At 38.5% G+C, this 19,395-nt stretch overlaps 1 protein-coding gene and 1 long non-coding RNA gene across 4 annotated transcripts in view; one reads left to right on the top strand and one right to left on the bottom strand.

Moving 5' to 3' along the window:
• MAMDC2 (MAM domain containing 2) overlaps window positions 1-19,395 on the top strand; it is a 171,829-nt gene that overhangs the window by 37,224 nt on the left and 115,210 nt on the right. The gene's annotated exons all lie outside the window — the stretch shown is intronic.
• LOC110741439 lies at window positions 6,319-11,929 on the bottom strand. Of its 2 annotated transcripts, XR_002517631.2 has the most exons (3): window positions 11,775-11,929; window positions 10,404-10,606; window positions 6,319-6,501 (listed from the first exon to the last, which is right to left on the bottom strand). It is a non-coding gene; the product is annotated as an uncharacterized LOC110741439 (long non-coding RNA). The 2 variants fall into 2 exon arrangements; XR_004177843.1 differs by lacking the exon at window positions 10,404-10,606.

Raw genomic sequence — 19,395 nt, 5'->3', positions numbered from 1 at the left:
AGGAATTTCCATCTTGCTTCTTGATACAGACTGTGAAGGGTTAGAATATAGAGAATGTGGCTGAGTCCGGGAGTTTGTAACCAGCCTGGGTAACATAGCAAGACCCTGTCTCTACAAAAAAATAAATAAATAAATGAATAAATAAATAAAAGATATAGAGAACACAGAATAATAATATCCTCTTAAATGATTGCTGGGGAGCTCAGATAAGATGGTGTGGGTAGCAGCCCTTATGTAAGCTACAGAAATCTCTATGAATTATAGTTGTTCTGGAAATGTCAAATTCATTAGGTTAAAAAAAACTCTTTTTAAAAAACTGTCTTCAAAAGCCAAACTTCAGTCTAATATAATTTCCCCATGGAAGTAAGTCTGTAATTCACATATTTAAAAAGTGAATGAAATGATGGTATTTCATTTAATATCACTAGTTTTTTTATGCTTTTACTCAATTGTTTCTATTTTGGAGTGCTATTGTCTTCTAACCTCTGCAAGACTATTGGGGTATTTATATATATATATTATATATTTTATATAATATATATTTTATATCTATATTATATATAATATATGTATAAATTATATATATAATATATAAATATATAAAAATATATATATTTTTTCTGCCTCATCTGATAAAGAAGTGGCTGGACTTCTTTTTATCTGAAAGGAAAGTCAGGCGCAGCTTTATGTCCAGGGAGCCTGCTACAAGTGACTAGCCCAGGTTTGGATCTGTTTCTGGCATAATTACTGTTGCAGGGCTGATAAGAGAAAAGTGCCAATCATGGAAGTTACTTTCCTTTGAAGAGAGGCAATTCCCTGTTCTTTCAGACCTGCAAGCTTAAGGAGCAACTTCCTCTACCTGGTTCACTCTTAGCACATAATACAATGCCGCCTGCAAGTCAGAACTTTCTAATAAATGCCTCTCCCCCACTACATTGTCCAAAAGCAATGTTGAAAATGTAAAAAAAAAAAAAAAAAAAAAAAAAAAAAAAAAAAAAAAAAAAAAAAATTTTAGATGCAATGGATCTATTCTAGAAGACACTACCTATCATCCATAAAATTTCAAAGCATGTTTAGCTCCTAGAATCTCCTGCTAAAGATGAAAAAAACAAAAAGGAATCATAGGACATTTTATTTTATAAGTAAAATCAGAATCCACAATAGCCAGCCTGGCCAACTTTTGAAAACTGTGGAAGGGAGCTGTGGCTGCTATTGTCTCATTTTCAGATATGAGTGGGTGGTTTGTCCACTGTTGCCCTTCCTTCTCTCTTTATATTGTACCACTGATGTCTAGCAGTACTGTAATCAGTATTTTATTTTAAAGTGCATATCTATGGGATTCTCTCATTTTCATTTTTTAAAGTTATATTTGTTTTGTACTAGAGTTTTGGAAAATAGTTCATGTATCAGTTGCTTTTTTAAAAAAATGTTGCTCATTCTATAGCTAAAGCAATTAAGGAATTCATAGTTTGGTGAAAATTTTTTTTGCATGGATATAATATGTCTCCTAAGCCAAACCAAGTCCTGTTCAATCCACCACTTATGACAGTCTATTCTGTATAAAAGCAGTAAGTCACATGCCAGAAGGGAGTTGTAACTGAAGACAAGGATGGCACTTCTCACTGAAAGAAGCCAGAGAGCTCCAGGTCAGGCACTGCATTCCATTCCCTTGGCTGTGTTCCTCTTTGCATGCTTATGCATGATTTCTTTCTTTCTTTTAAATACCTTTTATCCCAAGCCAAAGCCCAGCCTATCAAGTGCCTAAGGAAAAATCAAAAATGAATGCCCTGTAGTACTTTAAGTTTATATCTATTAATGTGGGTTCAATTTGCTACTATCAAGGAGATTCTTTAGCCAGACACAATTAAATGTGAGAGGGACACAGAGAAACATCTTGCTTCCATTTCAGTAAAGATGAGCATGCCCTGGCTTTACCGCTAATTAGCTGAGAGACTTAAGAATAATTGAGAGAGGGAGTGAGTTGGCCTCAATGACTTCTTGAGTCTTTTCCAATGTTAATATTTTGTGATCTCAAGCCATACAAAGAAACCCAACTAAGTATCACCTACATGTTTTCTAATGTATCAACTCCTCCCTGGCATCAAAATATGCTGGAATCTTCTTCTGCTCACCTGGCACTTCTCAAAGTATATACTGTGAGGCCTCTGTCAGATGGGAGACTCATAACCCTTAAATCTCTCACTCAAGTCTTTCATGTATTCACTTGCAGGTCTGACTTCCTATTTAGCTACCTCCTAATGTTGTATCTTGGCCATAGCCTCTGAAGAACTGTCACCCAGACAGCTCTCACTCAAGGTGACCTGACTTAAGATTGCCAGAAAGGAATAACTAATGCGATGAAAATCTGTTTTGTTTACAGCTCTATCTCCAGGGACTAGAACAGTACTTGAAATAAAGTAGATGTGCAACAAATATTGCAGAATGAATGAACTCAGAGCTGGTTCCACATCGTCATGCCATGGGCTCCATATAGTCACAATCACACACTAAATAGGTATCCCCAGTGGTTCTATGTTCTCACCTCACCCCCTGCCTAAGCTTTACTCCACTTACAATGTCTTTATTTTTCTCCCTCTGCCTGATTCCTTTCCTAGGTTAATTTTATACAAATCTTTTATTAACTTGATTCATAATCTAAATGTTGTGTTTTCAATTCAGTGAATAAACCATTTGGAATGGGCTTGGCTTCCATTATTATGATCCACTGAAACCATAAGGCAAGTACAACCAAAGGATGTTGAGATAAATGATATGTCTTTGAACTTGAATTGTTAGGCTCTACTAGTGAGGAGTCAGCTGAAGGCAACTTTTCTCCACTGGTAACAGTACTTGGCCACAAAGGGGAAAAGTCTGGCAAGAGAGTCCTGAATGAATGTCAAACCCAGGGATTTTTTTTTTTTTTTTTTAAATCATGATCTTTACTATATCTGAAATTGCAGTGATGGGGAAAATTAAACTTGTTTTAATATAGAATTTTCTTACATCTAACAGATACATAATTTACTATATCACACTTTCTTTTATCTGTAAATGTAAGTACCCAAAATGGACAATAAGAAATCAAGGGTAAACATTAACACATTAAAGCCACACTACAGGGCCCCTTGTCATTCACAGCAATGCTAGTCCTAGGATAATCTTCTGTTCCCAAATTAGGTGCGATAAGGCATTTGGAAAACAAATTGTCTGAAGTTTGGGAGGACAATAACTCTTCCCCTCAGTATTACCATCAACAAAGAGCCTTTTAACATGGGGCATAGACACTGTCCCTAGAGTTTTAAGTCCTCCAGTGAATACTTGTAACTTGTTACCCTAGGCTCCTGGGACCAAGTTCATTCCATCAAGGGGTGGTGCCAACTGGGAAGTCTGGAGCTTAGAAGAAAAGATTCTTTACTTCTTAGGGTCTTAGTTTTGTCAAAGTACCTCTTGCCCAGGGAGCTATCCAAGGTGCTGTCTGAAACTCCTTGTCATCTGGTAAAACCGAATCTTTTTTCCCAGTGTCAACATATACCCCTGCCTAGCTTAGTCTCGCCCTCCTGACTTTGTCTAATCCTGAAGCCATCTGTGTTTCCCAGTTTGGATTTGACCAGACCACTGCTTGTTTCCAAATCCTGAGATGTGTTCTGAGGCATTCATAACTTGCCCTCAACTAACCCTTTGCCTGCCTCTTGTCTTGACTCTGCCTAGTCTGACTTAACTATCGCCCTCTCCTAAGATTGATCACCCTGCCCCCCATCTGGCTTTTGTGTATCTATGGCACATGTAAGCAAAATGATAGAGATCAGAAGTTAATCAACAAGATAAATTACATCTCAAGAAATTTCAACTTTTTTTTTATTAATATAAATTACCTATGTTATATATACTTTTGAAAAAATAGCTTTCTAATGAGAAATCACCTAGTTATACAGAGACTTTAAGGAAAAAAATAGTTTTTTATTTTTAGCTTATTATCTTTCAACATGTTTGTTAAAGTTAATTAAATATTCAGCTACTGTTGGCAAGATCAATATTATTATTGGAGTATATATTTGCATAAAGACTTTAGTCCCATTCACAATTTTTTAGTTGAAATAAAGAAAAGAAAATTGTTTTGACTATAGTGGTGGACAACACATTCTGGCAATTGGTGCTAAAATTTATTTGTTAAGACACACTTTTTAAAAATTTGAAATACTTTAAATTTGTGTAGTGTCAGAACTTGCCTTGAAGTTAATATATTTTAATGTAATCATAAGTTATGTTTTTTATAAAGATACTGCTATATGCTTTCATAAAAATTATCCTCCCATCTGATTTCCACTACAATGTGTATGTGGTCTTTATAAAGAAAAGCAAATCCATATTAATTTAGAGTACTGTGGATATACATCAGCTGTTGTGCAGTTAATTGTGAAACAAGTGCTCTTTGTTTTCTCAGCTTTTTCTACACTGTCTTGAGAAGAAGCAAAAGCCTCCAGGCACACCACCCTCTGTGTTCTAGCTATGAAGAGGTTGCCTGCCTTGAGCATTGGCAGTGGTGTTTGTATTGGCATTTAAGGCAGAGCTAGTGACTATTTGGAATCATCCACATTCCTTTTCCCAGCCCCTTCTGTGATCAGCGACCCACATCTCTAAGACAGTTCTCAAGACGGGGATGCAGATCATAGTCATTAACAATTTTTTATGTCTGCAGAAAGCAAATCCTCCAGGGATTGAGTTCTTGACCTTGGCTTCTGGCCAACTCCTATCAGAGTAGAAAATATTATTAACCAGGCACTACATTCTTACTGGGCCCCAGCTGAGCCTTGATTCAATTTAGACTTTAACATAAATAGAACTGAAGTGGTCAGCTAATCCATTTTAACAGTGAGACCCATTCTTCTAACAAAACCTTACAAGAAAGCCTGGCATATGGTATAGATAAGAGGAGAGCCAGTCCCTTGGAATGCAAGTCTGGGACTCTCAATCCCCATTATTCTCTCGTTGCTAGAGTTCTGTCTAAGAACTACTGATTGTCCACTAATTTTTTTCCAGATGGGGAAACTGAGGCTTGGAGCTGTTAACTCACTATTCAAGGTCACACAGTAGGGACAAAGTTGAGTCCAGAAACTTGTCTCCTGAGCACCTTCTACTGTCCTGTTCACAACCTCTGCCTTTCTTTCCCTTTCCCTGTTCCCTTGTGGTTGAAACCAGCACATCACGCATTCACTCAGACTTTTGCATTGACAGAGCTCTTTTGGCCCCCAAGTGAAATATACTCTAATTCAAATTGTCTTAAGCTAAAGAAGGACTTCATCAACTAATATAAATTAAAAGTTCAGAGATATCTGGCTTCAAGGGCATGTAGGGGCTTAAAAGTGCCATTCAATTTAATCTCCATCTCTTTGTATGTCTTAGCTCTGCGTTGTTGTGCTGGCTTCATTTTCATGGGACCTTCCTCATGGACTCCAGCAGATGGAAGCATCCAACATTCTTCTAGCTGATAGTTCTCATGGAAAGAAAACTTCTTTTTCCCAATTGTGCTAACAAAATTCTCATAATTGAGCCTCATTTGCCTGAGTTGGCTCACGCACGTATCCCTGGACCAATCACCATGGCAAAGGGTTTGGATGATCTGATTGCTCAAGTCTGGGTCATGTAACCATCCCTGGAAAGGCGGTTAAGGGTCAGAGTCAGCCCCATTCAAATCATTCGGACTGAAAATAAGGAAGGGCAGATTTTCCAAAGAAAAAGCAGAGTACTGTTAACCAGAAATGTCAGGGGATGGGTAATAAGAAGTCACAGACAATATGCATCTACTGCAACATCTTCAACCTTTAGTTGGTTTTTGAGGTTGAGACTTGGAAACAAAGGCAAGAGGACTCATTGCAGAGCTGCCTGCACTGTTGCTACTTCTGTAGGTCCCCAAACTGCTCTCTATTATGTACTTTCAAATTTTATTATTTCTCAATTAGGGAGTATTTAGGAATTTCTTGATTTTAAAGGCATAGAATTTAAACGTATCTAAATTTTTGGAAGCAATGGGTGGAAACATCCAGAAGGCTTGATACACTTGAGAGTGTTTGGTTAGGAGAGTAAAACAAGATCAGACGACTTTTCCAGAAGTCTCCAAACAGGATATGATGTTGACAACCCAAATCTCTCTGCCTTCCTTGGTTCCGTTCCATTTACCCCTGGGCTCCTACAGTTAAACCAAGAAAGGTTTATAGCTGGGTCATCTCAGGTATGCACTATTAGACATGTTCTGGGAAGAAACGCCTGCCTTTTAGGTCTCCTAGGTGAAGAAAGGCAAGAACAATGGGAGAAAAACAAGGGTGCTTCAGAAACTAATCCTGTTGTTTCACAGAAGGTTTCTAACTTTGGCTTCAACTAGAGGTATTTTAGGAGGCTGGCTGGTAGAAGCATGGGCATAGAGGTCCAGGTACTTTTCTTGATTCTGCATTGTCTGATTGACTTTGATCAAGTTTCTCCTCCTTTCTGGGCCTTAGCTTCCAAGTCCTGAAAATGAAAGGTTGAAAATATAATAATAACAAACTTTCACGTAAATGAGTGTTTTCTAAGGTGTAGTAAGCATACAATGGTGGTTCATGAGATTATTTCAGGGGGCACGTATTCATAGTTTTCTATTCTAATAATTATGTATTTTTTAAACATATTAGATTCATCAGTACAACAACTCCCAAGTTCATGGATAATATGCTAATTTTCATGAAACCAACTAAAATAAATGCTATAGTTTTCAAAGATGAGTACAGTTAAACAAAAACATTAAGTAATATTAGTACCATTGGTGCACAGATATGGCAAAACCCCAAAAGTGGTACATGAATGATAGAGTTTGAGGAAACTGCTATTTATGACTTAAATATAAAATTTTTGATAGCATAGTATTACAATGATTTGACAGATGTAAAATCTGAGACCATGCTTTACTGAGAATGTACACTACACCAGGAGTTGTGCTGGGCACTTTCCATGTATGATATTATTAAATTTTCACAAACGTCTCTGTGAGATTCATATTATTATCTCCATTTACACCTGAGAAACTAAGGCTTGGAAGAGGTTGATTACATTTTCTGAAATCATGCACTGATTGGCTGAGTTGTTATTCTAAGTAAGAGCGACTTGATTCTAAAGTATCAGCTACACTATTACCCCAGGGCTCATGGTTAACAGAGAGGGTAAATCAGGACAGCATCTTCTGACTCCAAATCCTGGGTACTTGTTCTCTAGAATTCACAATGCTTCAAATTCCAGAGGGGCTTTCCAATACTCTTCACAGTCTAGACAGGGCTGGACATGTGTATTCAGAATATGAAGCTTCATAGGTCATCCATTTCTGTAAATAATCCCCTGCCCTTTATCATATCAATGAATTATCATAGCTCTAATTTTATGCATGTTTGACTTTTTTGCATCTTAAAAATTGCTTTCGTGCTCTACAAGTTTGGGGGCGCTGTTCAGTGTGCATTCTAGTAGGGACTGGCTGAGAGCTGGCAGGAAAATCTAGGGAATTATAAATAGGCTCTTCCTCAGAATGTATACAAGATATGAGGGGAGAGAAGTGGGAACTCTGGGTGGAAAGGGGAAGAGAAAACAGTGAAGAAATGCTGTGGTGAGGAGAGAAGCTGGACAGAAAAGTTGGGAATACACCAAAAACAAACTCCATATGGGTTAGTAATTGTATTTCAGACTAGCTTTAGGTTCAAATAAATCTTAGGAACCATTGGTACAATGACTCAATTGTGCATTTCTTGTAGGACTGCAGTGCTTACTTAAATAGATGAGTATTTAGTGATTAGCACATGACTCATAATAAGTCCTCCTGCAAATGGTAGCTGTTATAGTTGTGGAGATAATCTTGTGTGCTGTTGAAAATAATCCTTTTTAACCTAGATACATGTCTTATACTCATGTAAATAGAAGGTGTTTTCAAATCTCATTAAGTTCTGCATTGAAATGATTATAAATCAAAAGACAAATGAACTGGGGGAACATGACAACATGAATGACAGATATCCAGTTAATTTTCTTAATACATAAAGAATTTCTGTAAATCAGTAATAAAAGCCCAACGACCCAATTAAAAAAATAGGCCAAGGATGTCACACACACACACACACACACACACACACACACACACACAAATATCAGTGGCTTTTAAACATACAAAAAGATGTCATCTGGGCATGGTGGCTCACACCTGTAATCCCAACACTTTGAGAGACTGAGGCAGGAGGATCACCTGAGGCCGGGAGTTCAAGACCAGCTTTGGCAACACAGTGAGACCCTATCTCTACAAAAAATTTAAAAATTGACCTGGTGTGGTGGCTCATGCCTGCAGCTCCAGCTACTTGGAAGCTACTGAGGTGGGAGGATCACTTGAACCCAGGAGTTCACGGCTGCAGTGACTCATGATTACACCACTGCAATCCAGCCTGGGTGACAGAGCAAGACTCTGTCTCAAAAAAAAAAAAAAAGTTCAACTTAACTCATAATGAGAGAAACTCAAATTACAATGGCAGTGGGATACTATTTTTTATCTATCAAATTGTTTAAATATCAAAAAGTTTAGTAACATACGCTGTATTTATGATGATGGGGAAAATGCTCTAATACATTGTCTACCAACATAAATTGGCACAACTTCAGGAATGAAAGTGTAGCAATATTTAACCAAAATATAAATGCATATTTCCCTTAACTCAGCAGTTCCCTTTCAAGGGTCTTCTTCCATGGCTATACTCAGAAATCCACACTTAGTCTTAAATACAAGAAGATTTATCACCACATTGCTTTTAATAGCTAAAGATTGGAAAATTATTCATCACAAGGGCACCAATTAATTAAATTATGGTACATTTATACAATGGAAAGCTATGCTATGCAGCAGTTAAAGATATGAGGAAGCTTTAGAGAAACAGATAGATAATATAACCATCTCCAAGATATATTCAGTGAAGAAAAGCATGGCACAGAATGATATATAGTATGTTAACTGTTTGTAGAAAAATTAAAAGGCTATATCTAAAGATATGTTTGTGTTTGTATATGAATAAAGTATCTCTGGAAGGGTGTCCCAGAAACTGAGGGTAAGAGGGAGGCTTGGCTTCAGTTTCTTATATCTTTGAATTATGTATCATCCTGTATTACTTACTAAAAATAAAAAAAAAACCCACAGAGTCCACATGGAGAGTTGGTCCTGGAACACTGAGAGACATCATTTGTGTGGTTTTTGCCACCTTCTTTTCTCGCTTGGCTCAGCCCACTGCTGTGCTGGAGTAAGTCACAGGCCAAGAGCTGGACATGTGCAAGCCTTCAGGAAGGCCTAATCTCAGAGTCAGGAGAGAAGGCAGGAGCCACAGTGCAGCCCATTTAATCCAAGAGGGTCCACCGTGACTTTCGAATCTAAAATGCTCTTTTCACAGAAAAAAAACTGGCCTGGAACCTCAGGTTGCAGGATGCCTTTTTACATTTGAATTTAAGATAAAAATCAAATAATTTTTTCAGTATAAGTATGTCCCCAGTGATATTTGGAACATATTTACGTATTTTTAATTGCTTAATTTGGCAATCCAAGTGGGATCCGGAATCTGGCTGCTCGTTAGGCAGCAGATACTCTCTGAGCCAGGCCTTCCTGATTTGGGAAATGAAGGATGATAACTGTCCAACTGTATCATGGGGTTGCTCTGAGGCTTAATTATGCCCCAGTGCTTTGTGAATAGTTAAGTGCTCTAAATTGGTCAGGAATGAACACAGTTGCTATCAGTGTTATTGCCATCAAAACCCTAGTCTCCATGGCAACCAACTTACTGAAACCTACTGTCTTGTTTTCTCCCAACTTCACTGTGATTTATTTCTCATAAGCCTTAGGCACATAGTCATACATTTCTCTTTCTTACTTAAGGAGGATTTCTAAAATATATTAACGGGGACTTCATTTTCAGTGTTTATTGTTCTTGGACTCAAATTTATTGCCTTTGTTTTGAAACATCTTTACCTCCGGTAAATGACTGGCAGTGTAGACTGCTTAATTCATTTGGCATGTATTTAACACCTATTAAGTTAACCAGCATTAAAGGTAAAGAGCTGAGTAAAATAGACACAAACCTGCCATCACTGAATGTATGGTCTGGCTGAGGTCCAGCTGTGTTAGAACAGGAGGAGGAGAGTAAGCAGATAAGAAGAGTGCTTCTCAAACCTGGCTTGACTATTAGAATCACCTGGGGAGGTGTGTAGGCTTTATTTCAGACCAAGGCCTCCCTCAGTGATTCCATGTGCAGCCAAGGTTGAGAACAGCTGGATTAGAAGGAGCATAGAGCATGTTGGCTCTTGAATTCAATAAGGACTCTTTTGCAAGTGACGACTTCTCAGCCAATGGGAATGTGGTTACTTACATAGACATGTAGAGAGTGAATACACAAGCCAGATCTGCAAACTGGGGAAAACAGATGCGAGGAGCAGGAGTCAGGTTTAGAGCAGGCAGGACGTGATATTAGACTGCAGTATTTGAGAAGACCCAAGACTGCCTAAGCAGGGGTTTCCAAACCATCCCTGAGTTCAGACATCAAGCTTCAGGGGCTCGTGGAAGGAAGGTTAACTGGGAGGAAACAGACTTAATAAGCAAAATTGCCCTGGACAACAAATGGCTATATAAGACTATTTGGCCTACCTGGTGATCAGAGCCATTCTTCTATGCTCTCCTACGAGATGAATTTCTGTATTCAGTTATGTTTGGAGAAAAAAAATGTTTTACATTCATGAATCTAGATCAGATTGCTCATTTTCCAGATATCATGAGGTTTACCTTCATTTGAACTCTTATTTCTAATACTATGTTCCCACCATGGTAAATCATATGTTCTCTATAATGTAATGAAATGAAATGTGTTTACCTCCACTGCTACGTTTTCTTTTTCAATGGAATATTCTTGTTCCTACTTACTTTTATCCTTTATAGTAGACATAAAATGCAGAACTTGAAATGTGAAAGTCCAAATCAAAGCCAATATATATGTGTACCAATACATATACACATATATATATGTGTGTGTGTGTGTGTATGTGTGTGTATATATATATTTGTACTATAGTGAAATTTTCATAAGAATTCCTATTTTCTTCTTGCTTAAATGAAGCTGAAAGATATATAACTCTTTTGTTTGACAGAATTGCCTTGCACAATATATGAGAAAAAATATTCAGCCATGCTGATGGCAGTGTTCTTAGCAAAGCTGGTAAGATAGCATCTCTTGTCTTGTGAATGGACACATATTTTATGGAAGGAGAATACCTTTTTCATACCAGGTACACCTGGGGAACTTGCAGGATGAATTCAGTTACTTATTGTCTTCTGATGTCATCACCATCCACATGTATTTTAAATACAGGGACAGTTTTTTATTTATTTTTGGTTTTTTTTTTTTTTTTTTTTTTTTAAAAGATGAAGCCTTCCTCTGTTGCCCAGGCTGGAATGGCAGTGGTATGATCTCGGGTTACTGAAACCTCCACCTCCTGGGTTCCCCTGCCTCAGCCTCCCAAGTAGCTGGGATTACAGGCACCCACCACCATGCCCAGTTAATTTTTTTTTTTTTTGTATTTTCAGTAGAGATGGGTTTTCACCATGTTGGTCAGGCTGGTTTCGAACTCCTGACCGCAAGTGATCCACCCGCCTCGACTTCCCAAAGTGCTGGGATTACAGATATGAGCCACCGTGCCTGGCCTAAATACAGGGACATTTCTATGTTTAGAAGGAATATCTTCCCTACCTCACAAATGATGTAGTGGAAAATATGTTCTGAGAGCTGATCTCTGGTAGAACAAACACTATGTATCAGGTAATGCAGCCTTTTCTTATGTTTTCATCCTTTGTTAAATACCATATAAAGTGAAGCTCCCTTTCCAAATATTATGTGACCTTTCATTGTGGGTTCATCACTTGGTTTTCTGTTGGTGGTTGCTAAGGTAAACTTCTCTTCTAAAACTGCCACTTGGGCCGGCAGGGCTTAAAGCTACACCCTTCCCAGACCCTATGACAAAGGGTGGAACAAACATCTGTGGTTGTGGTTTCAAATGTTGGCAGATTGTTTACACTGGAGATTGCCTCCTGGCATTTGTTTTGCTTTTGCCAGGCTTAATGCTTTGTAATCTTTTAAGACTACTTTTGCAGTGTTAGCTATGATATGAGGATAATTTCCCTGTTGTCAGGGAGAACCAAAATGGCATTCAAAGACGGCTAAGCAATGCTGACCTCATCACTTCTCCATGTATTGCTGATCTCTGCACTTTGGGACTCCTCAAAATTTGAGGCTGATAAAACTATAGCTCTCTTTAATCTAGAAATGTCACACACTGAAACATTTTCTCAATGCTTCCCACAAACTGCATTCCAGAAAGGCAGAGAATTGTGCATTTCGACAATCCTTTCTGTATCCTGACATAGTGAGAATTTGTGTTTCAGAAAATATAACAGTAGAGGTATATGTGAAAATAATAAGTGTGGTGTGAGTTGCCAGCAAAGTTACAGCTCTCATTAAATATTATATTTCCTTGGATAACAGCAAATTGAGTAATTGGCATGAAATTCAAACCTAATAGGAGATCTCCATAATAGAAGAGAGTTTTGATGTAGCTTTGTATACAAACATGATAAAACAAGCCTACCATCAGGAAGAAGTTTGCCCATTTATTTAAAAATATAGAAAGCACCTACTAGGAGACAGGCAGATATGGTGGGTACCCCTATATGCTTAAAATCCTAAAGAGGAATATGGACAAGTAGTCAGACAAATAAAAATTAAAGTTATAATGCTGATACTAAAAGAAGACTTAAAAAAAAAAAAAAAGACATCTAACCATGTTTGGAGGTAGAGAGTAGCAAAGGCTGCCTGGAAAAAGCAGTATCTAAACAGGTCCACCATGTACAGTTGTATAGGTTGCACACTGCACAATTTTACATGGTAGCTATGTTAAGCTAAGACCATAATAAAGTATAGAGGTAAGACCATAATGAAGTAAGAAGGAAGTGAGCAGTAGTGGCATGGAATGTATGAGGGAAGGGATACGAAAGAGAGTATCCTAGATAAAGGAAACAGCATGTGGGAAGGGCTGAAGCAATAAAGAGTCTGGCACCTTAGCTTAAAGGAACTAAAAGAAATTCTATAGCTGCCATGTAGGCTGCAAAAAAGGGTGTGGTTAAATATGCGAGCCAGAACACCAAGGCGGTATGAATTGAGGACAATGGGGATCCCCTTCAGGTGTTTTAGGCTGGGAAATAATGTAATCAGGTTGGCATAATAGAAATAGCACTCTGGCTGCAGTGTGGAGATTAGATTAGAGTGGGGCAAGACTGAAGCAGATATACCTATCAGAAGAGCATTGGAATAATCCAGACAAAAGACAGTTTTTGTAAACTGTATCAGTGGAGGGAACTTGAAGGAATGGTTGACTTTGAGAGAAATTTTCAAAATTCAGTTATCAAGATTGATAGAAATTTGGAGGATGGAGATGGAGGAATCAATGAAGACACTAAGATTTCTTGATTGATCACTAAATAGCTGGGGGTTCCATTCACTCAGATTTGGAAGAGTAGGGTTTGGGAGAAAGAGAATTAGTTTAAGTGCCTGTGGCATGTCCATGTGGAGATGCCCAGTGGAAAGATACATGAGTCTAGAAGTAATAGGGGATCAGGCCAGAGTGAGAGACTTGGAAATTACCTCTGTATAAACAAAGCTGGAAGGCATAGGAGAAGTCAGTCAGTTAAATAATTTGGATGCCTATAGCAGAGAAAAACGAATTAATAATGGTTTAAATTGGGATTTGTTCTTTTTCTTTCCTAGTGAAAAGTGCAGAAATAGGAACTCTGGACTGGTTAGAAGACTCAACAATATGATCAGGAACCCAGCTCCTGCTATTTTTATATCCCACTCACAGTAATAACATCCATTTTCAGGGTTGCCTGCTAGGATGAACAATGCTGTCAGTTTCCCCAGAAAACATGTCCTGTTCCCAGGACATAGGACTTTAAATTTAATTTAAGATTTTTTGTTTGTTTGTTTGTTTTTTGTTTTTGAGACACAGTCTTGCTCTGTTTCCTGGGCTGGACTGCACTGGCGCAGTCACAGCTTTCTGCAGCTTCGAACTCCCCAGGCTCAGGTGATTCCTCCACCTCGGCCTGCTGCGTAGCTGGGACCACAGGTGCCATGCCTGGCTAATTTTTCTATTTTCTGTAGAGACAGAGTTTTGCCATTTTGCTCAGGCTGGTCTTGAACTCTTGGGCCCAAATGATTCTCCCACCTTGGCTCCCAAAGTGCTGGGATTAGAGGTGTGAGCCACCGCACCAGACTGGGACTTTAAATGTTAAAACTAAGAAAGGCCCAGGCTAACTAAGATGAATTGTTCACCCTAGTCACCTCCTGTTCTTAAGGAATCCATTGCAACTCAAGCCCATTGCATGCACACTTCAGACAGAAAGAGGGAGGAAGGGAGAGGACAAAAGAAACCTACTAGCTGAGTCAGCCCCATCTTTGAGGAGCTTTCTTGAAAGCCCCATTCAACAACTTTCTCCATCTAGAACTTAGTCACTGGCCACCCCAAATGCAAAGGCGGTACAGCAATGTCATTCTCTTGGCTGGGGCACATTGCCAACCCCAATCAAATTGGAGTTCTGTAATGAAGAAGCAGGAGAGAATGGATATTAGATAGGCAATTAGCAGTTACTGCTATGGTGAGGAAGAGTCATCAGAGTAGAGAAGCTAGACACAGACCCAATGAAATACTAACGAGTAAGAGACTAACAAAGGTAGAGAATACCATGGAGAAGATAGAGGAGTAGCAGGTAGAAGGTTGGGGCAAAACTATTAAAGGCGGGGAACGAGGAATCCAGAGGAAAAGAGCATTTCAAGATCATGATGTTGATGCTGCTGCCATGCGATTTTATAAATAAGTGAAAAATGTCACAACCTTCCTGTAGAAATTCTCCTCACTCCCCAAAAGCCAAACACCCCAGATGTGGGAGGAGTTTCTGAGTCAACTAGGAAGAAAGAAGTCGGACATGATCTGCCCCATGTGGTCTTCTCCCAGGACCAGACAGATATTGCTAATCAATAGTGACACTCTATTCAGGGCGTCTCCCTGGGCCTCACTGTTTTCTTCCATTTCCATCCTAAGTGGCACTAGAGAAAAAAAAATCTTCCTTGGCATCAAGATCCCTTTATTAGACATCAAGGTTTCATCCAGCTTCACCATATTAAGGTTCTCTGGAGGTTCTGCAGTTGTCGGCCAAGCTTGGCCTTTATTTGTGAGAGGAGCAAATTTTTTCTTATAAATGAATTTGAAAAGGATGAAATATTTCGTTTTGGAGATAAGCATTATATAATAATGACAGATGTGTAATGAATTTCCTGGGGCAAATGATATTGACAAGGAATACTGAGAACACCGAAAATTCAATTTCCACATCAGGAAGAAAGGACTTACCCCACCCATGACCCTGTGTGTTGGGATAGCTTGGAAGTGTATACGTGGTAATTTTGTGCTGCTCTATAAATGCAGGCTTTCCTTTTTCCTTAAGCAAAGCTATATTTCCTCAGTGCAAGAGCCTCTTTGCTGGTCTAGAGAAGGTTTCATTCTGGGTGGGGTTTCTTACCATTTGGGACCAAAATAAGATGACAGTATCTAGTTTTTCCTTTTCAATTATAGATCATTTTGCCCACTACACTTCAGAAGTGGGACCTGCCTATAAAGTTGCATTTCAAATCAACCATCTTTAGTATGTTGGCTTCTGGGGAGATTTAGATGGGAACTTGTACCTCCTGAGTCTCATTCATCCTCTTATCCATGGAAACTAACCACAAGCCAGGAGTTTCATGTACTTTCATTGAATGAGAATGAAAAGTTTCTTGAATCTATGTCACATTAGGGGCTTCACATGGCAAGGAGAGGGGAGAAGAGAAACCATCCCCATAAAAAACATGCACTGAAAAGACATGCCTTGCAAAACTCCATGGGGAAACCCTTTCTAATCCAGCAGGAAGATTTGGAAGCTTGCTGGACTTGTTTATATTAAATGATATGAAGTACCCTGTTGTCTGGCAACTGGAGGCCCATATACTTTATGGAAATGGATTGTTCATAAGATGTACACATTCCAAGTTAGTAAATACTTATTAAGACATTGGACTGAAACTGTGGACTGTGCCTTGTACAAGCTGATAACTAGAGGTCTCTGGACCTCCAGTGCTACCGTTCTGCAGAGTGACTCTGTAACCCTTTATCTTCATGTTGCCCCACTTCACACCCTTTGGCAGGATTTACCAGTAATATTTGATAGCGTTCTCTGAGCCCAAGCCTGTGGGGTCTCTGACAGCAATCAGTAACCAAAGTGTAGGTGCAAATAATCTTATTTTGTATTCCTTGATTCTAAGTTCACCATAGATTTGCTAACATCCTTCTAGGGAGTGGGGAGGTGCACTACTATAGATTAATTATAAGATATTCCCTAATTTTAGAAATCTTGACATGTTTAAAAGTCTCCTAGATTTGAGGCACTGTGGTAGAAAAATTAATCAGATTATTGTGTTATCAGTAGAAATAATATTTGTAGAGAAGCCCAAATGAAAGTCTATGTAGATTTATCCACACCTTCAGGATCCCAGTATAAGGAAAAGGAAGAAAAGGTTGTTTTCCTGCTGTAAGAAAATGATATTATGAAAAGATAAATTAATAAAGGAGACAGAAAAGGAAATATTTGGAGACAGCCTGGTGCAGAGGAAAAGGCATGGACTTTGTGCCTCAGCTTGGTTTCCTAGCTGTTTCCTTGAACTGGTGAATTAATTTTTGTCAATCTCTGTTTCCTTATTTGTAAAGTGGCAATTTCTACATCATAGGATCATTTGACAGGTTTAAGGGAGAACATGTGTGAAGAATCCAGTACCCAGAGTACAACAAATGTTAGTTGTTTTTGAATCTTTGTTTCTTACCAGATGACTTGAGCTGGTCTTAAAAGTTATGTTCATCTTCATTTTATTAAAATTATGATTTACATAATTAGTGATTTGTTAAACAACACAGAATAATAGTAAAATTGGAAACTTCAAACAAGATGAGAATACTTTATGTGAGTCATAAATACTTGTGATTTTTTCTTACATAGTTTCAGATCAGAACATTCTCTGCCAGGAGTAATCAGTAGATTTATAAATCATTGTTAATCTGATTGAGAAAAAAACTCGGATATTAATAGTCCCAAAGATTAAAACATTGTTTTACATTTAAGGAGTGCTATATTATTTATTTTCTAATAACACAATCAACTTTGAGAACCCCATACCCATTGTATTTTCTATACATATTGAGAAATTTGACTTCTTCATTTTTTTGAAAGTCTCTGATATGCAAAGAAAATAAAGCTCCTTCAGACTGTAAGCTGATGGCTTATACATAATGGAGGATGCAGTTCCACAGAGGCATCCTCTCTCCACGATGGAAATCTGTTCTTTGCAGAAACTTTATGAACATTTGCTGGATGCTTTGCATATATTATTGTCCAGGCTGCTTTGATTATCTGGTAGATCCCAGAGACGACTGTCATAGCATAAAAAGACATGCCCACAGCAGTAGAGCACGCACTAGGGAGAACAGATCCAGTTGCAGATAGTTGGAAGAACTTCTACATAGGGGGCAGCAGTTGGTGTCAGAAAGGTAGGGCAGGCCGGGCGTCGTGGCTCACGCCTGTAATCCCAACACTTTGGGAGGCCGAGGTGGGTGGATCACCTGAGGTCAGTAGTTTGAGACCAGCCTGGCCAACATGGTGAAACCTCGTCTCTACTAAAAATAAAAAAATTAGCCAGGTGTAGTGATGGGCGCCTGTAATCCCAGCTACTTGGGAGGCTGAGGCAGGAGAATCACTTGAACCTGGGAGGTGGAAGTTGCAGTGAGCTGAGGTTATCCCACTACACTCCCATCTGGGTGACAGAGCAAGACTCTGCCAAAAAGAAAGAAAAAGAGAGAGAGCGCAAGCGCAGGTGGAAGAACAGCAATTGGTATCAAGGAAGGACAATATGAGATGACGAGGTGGGGTAACCATCAGAAGAGGATGCTGATCATCTAACTGGACATAGGAGCACTAACATTTATTAGGAACTTGGCCCTGTGCTAAGTACTTACATTATCTTATTTAATCTTTTTAAAAGGCTACAAAATCAGTATTTTAACATCCTCACTTTACCAGTGAAGAAAGTGAGTTTCAGATAGTATAATTAACTTGCCCAAAGTGACATTGTTTCTAAGTGGCATGGCCAAGATTCGAACTGAGATCAACCTGATGTGATAGCCACACTCAACCACTCCACCATACTGTGTCCACAGCAGGACATGATCCAGGGGGGCAAACAGTTAAGGCATTCAGAAAATTGAGTGGGAAGATCCTTGCTTGAGTTCAGGGACTAGACTTCAGCCTTGGGAAGGAAGCTGCCAAAAAGAAGCAGTGTCCTTGCCTTAGATATGCAAGACACTAAGCTCTAAACAAAAGAGAGATGTAGGCATTGCTGTCAGACCTGGGTCATAAGATTTCAGTCAGAATCACATCAGGAGTAAATATGCTGGATTCCACTTGAAATGATGATTAGCCTTGGGTAAGAACCAGAGGAGCTCAGCTGTGAGGAGGGAGACTGCTTAGCATGGGCAGCCAGGATGGGCCTAGCACTAAAAGGACAAAGTTGTAGATTTTAACAGCAAAGGGCCAATTAAAGTGAAATGAATGAGGCCTGTTCTCATATCAGCACTGAAAATGTGCTACTGGTCTACTACTTGAACAAATATCTTCTCTGATCTATATTGGAAAAAAGTAAGAAGACAATACTCATTTCTCTCTGTCTCTGCAATAACTAAAAAACTCCTGCCTTTGATGATGAGAACAGAAATTAGCAATTAACATGACCATTTACAAAGCATCTTTACATAGTCATGCACTGCATAATGATGTTTTGGTCAACAATGGGCATATATGATGGTGGTCCCATAACATAACAAAACTGAAAATTCCCTATAGCCTAGTGACACTGTGATGATTCTGATCCTGTATAGGCCCTAGGCTAATGTGAATGTTTGTGTCTTTGTTTTTAACAAAAAGTTTGAAAAGTAAAAAAATGTTAAAATATTTAAATCAGAAAAAAACTCATATAATAAGGATATAAGGAAAGATATTTTATACAGTACTGTACAATGTGTTTGTGTTTTAAGCTAAGAGTTGTTACACAAGAGTCAAATGTTAAATTTTTTTTTAATTTATAAAGTAAAAAGGTTATAGTAAATGAAGGTTAATTCATTATTGAAGAAAAATATTTCATATAAATTCAGTATAGCCTAAGTATACAGTGTTTATAAGTCTAC

The sequence above is a fragment of the Papio anubis genome, chromosome 13 (genome assembly GCF_008728515.1).
Source record: "Papio anubis isolate 15944 chromosome 13, Panubis1.0, whole genome shotgun sequence".
Taxonomy (NCBI): domain Eukaryota; kingdom Metazoa; phylum Chordata; class Mammalia; order Primates; family Cercopithecidae; genus Papio; species Papio anubis.
The sequence above is the reverse complement of the archived record's forward strand: the minus strand, read 5'-3'. Positions and strand labels throughout refer to the sequence as shown.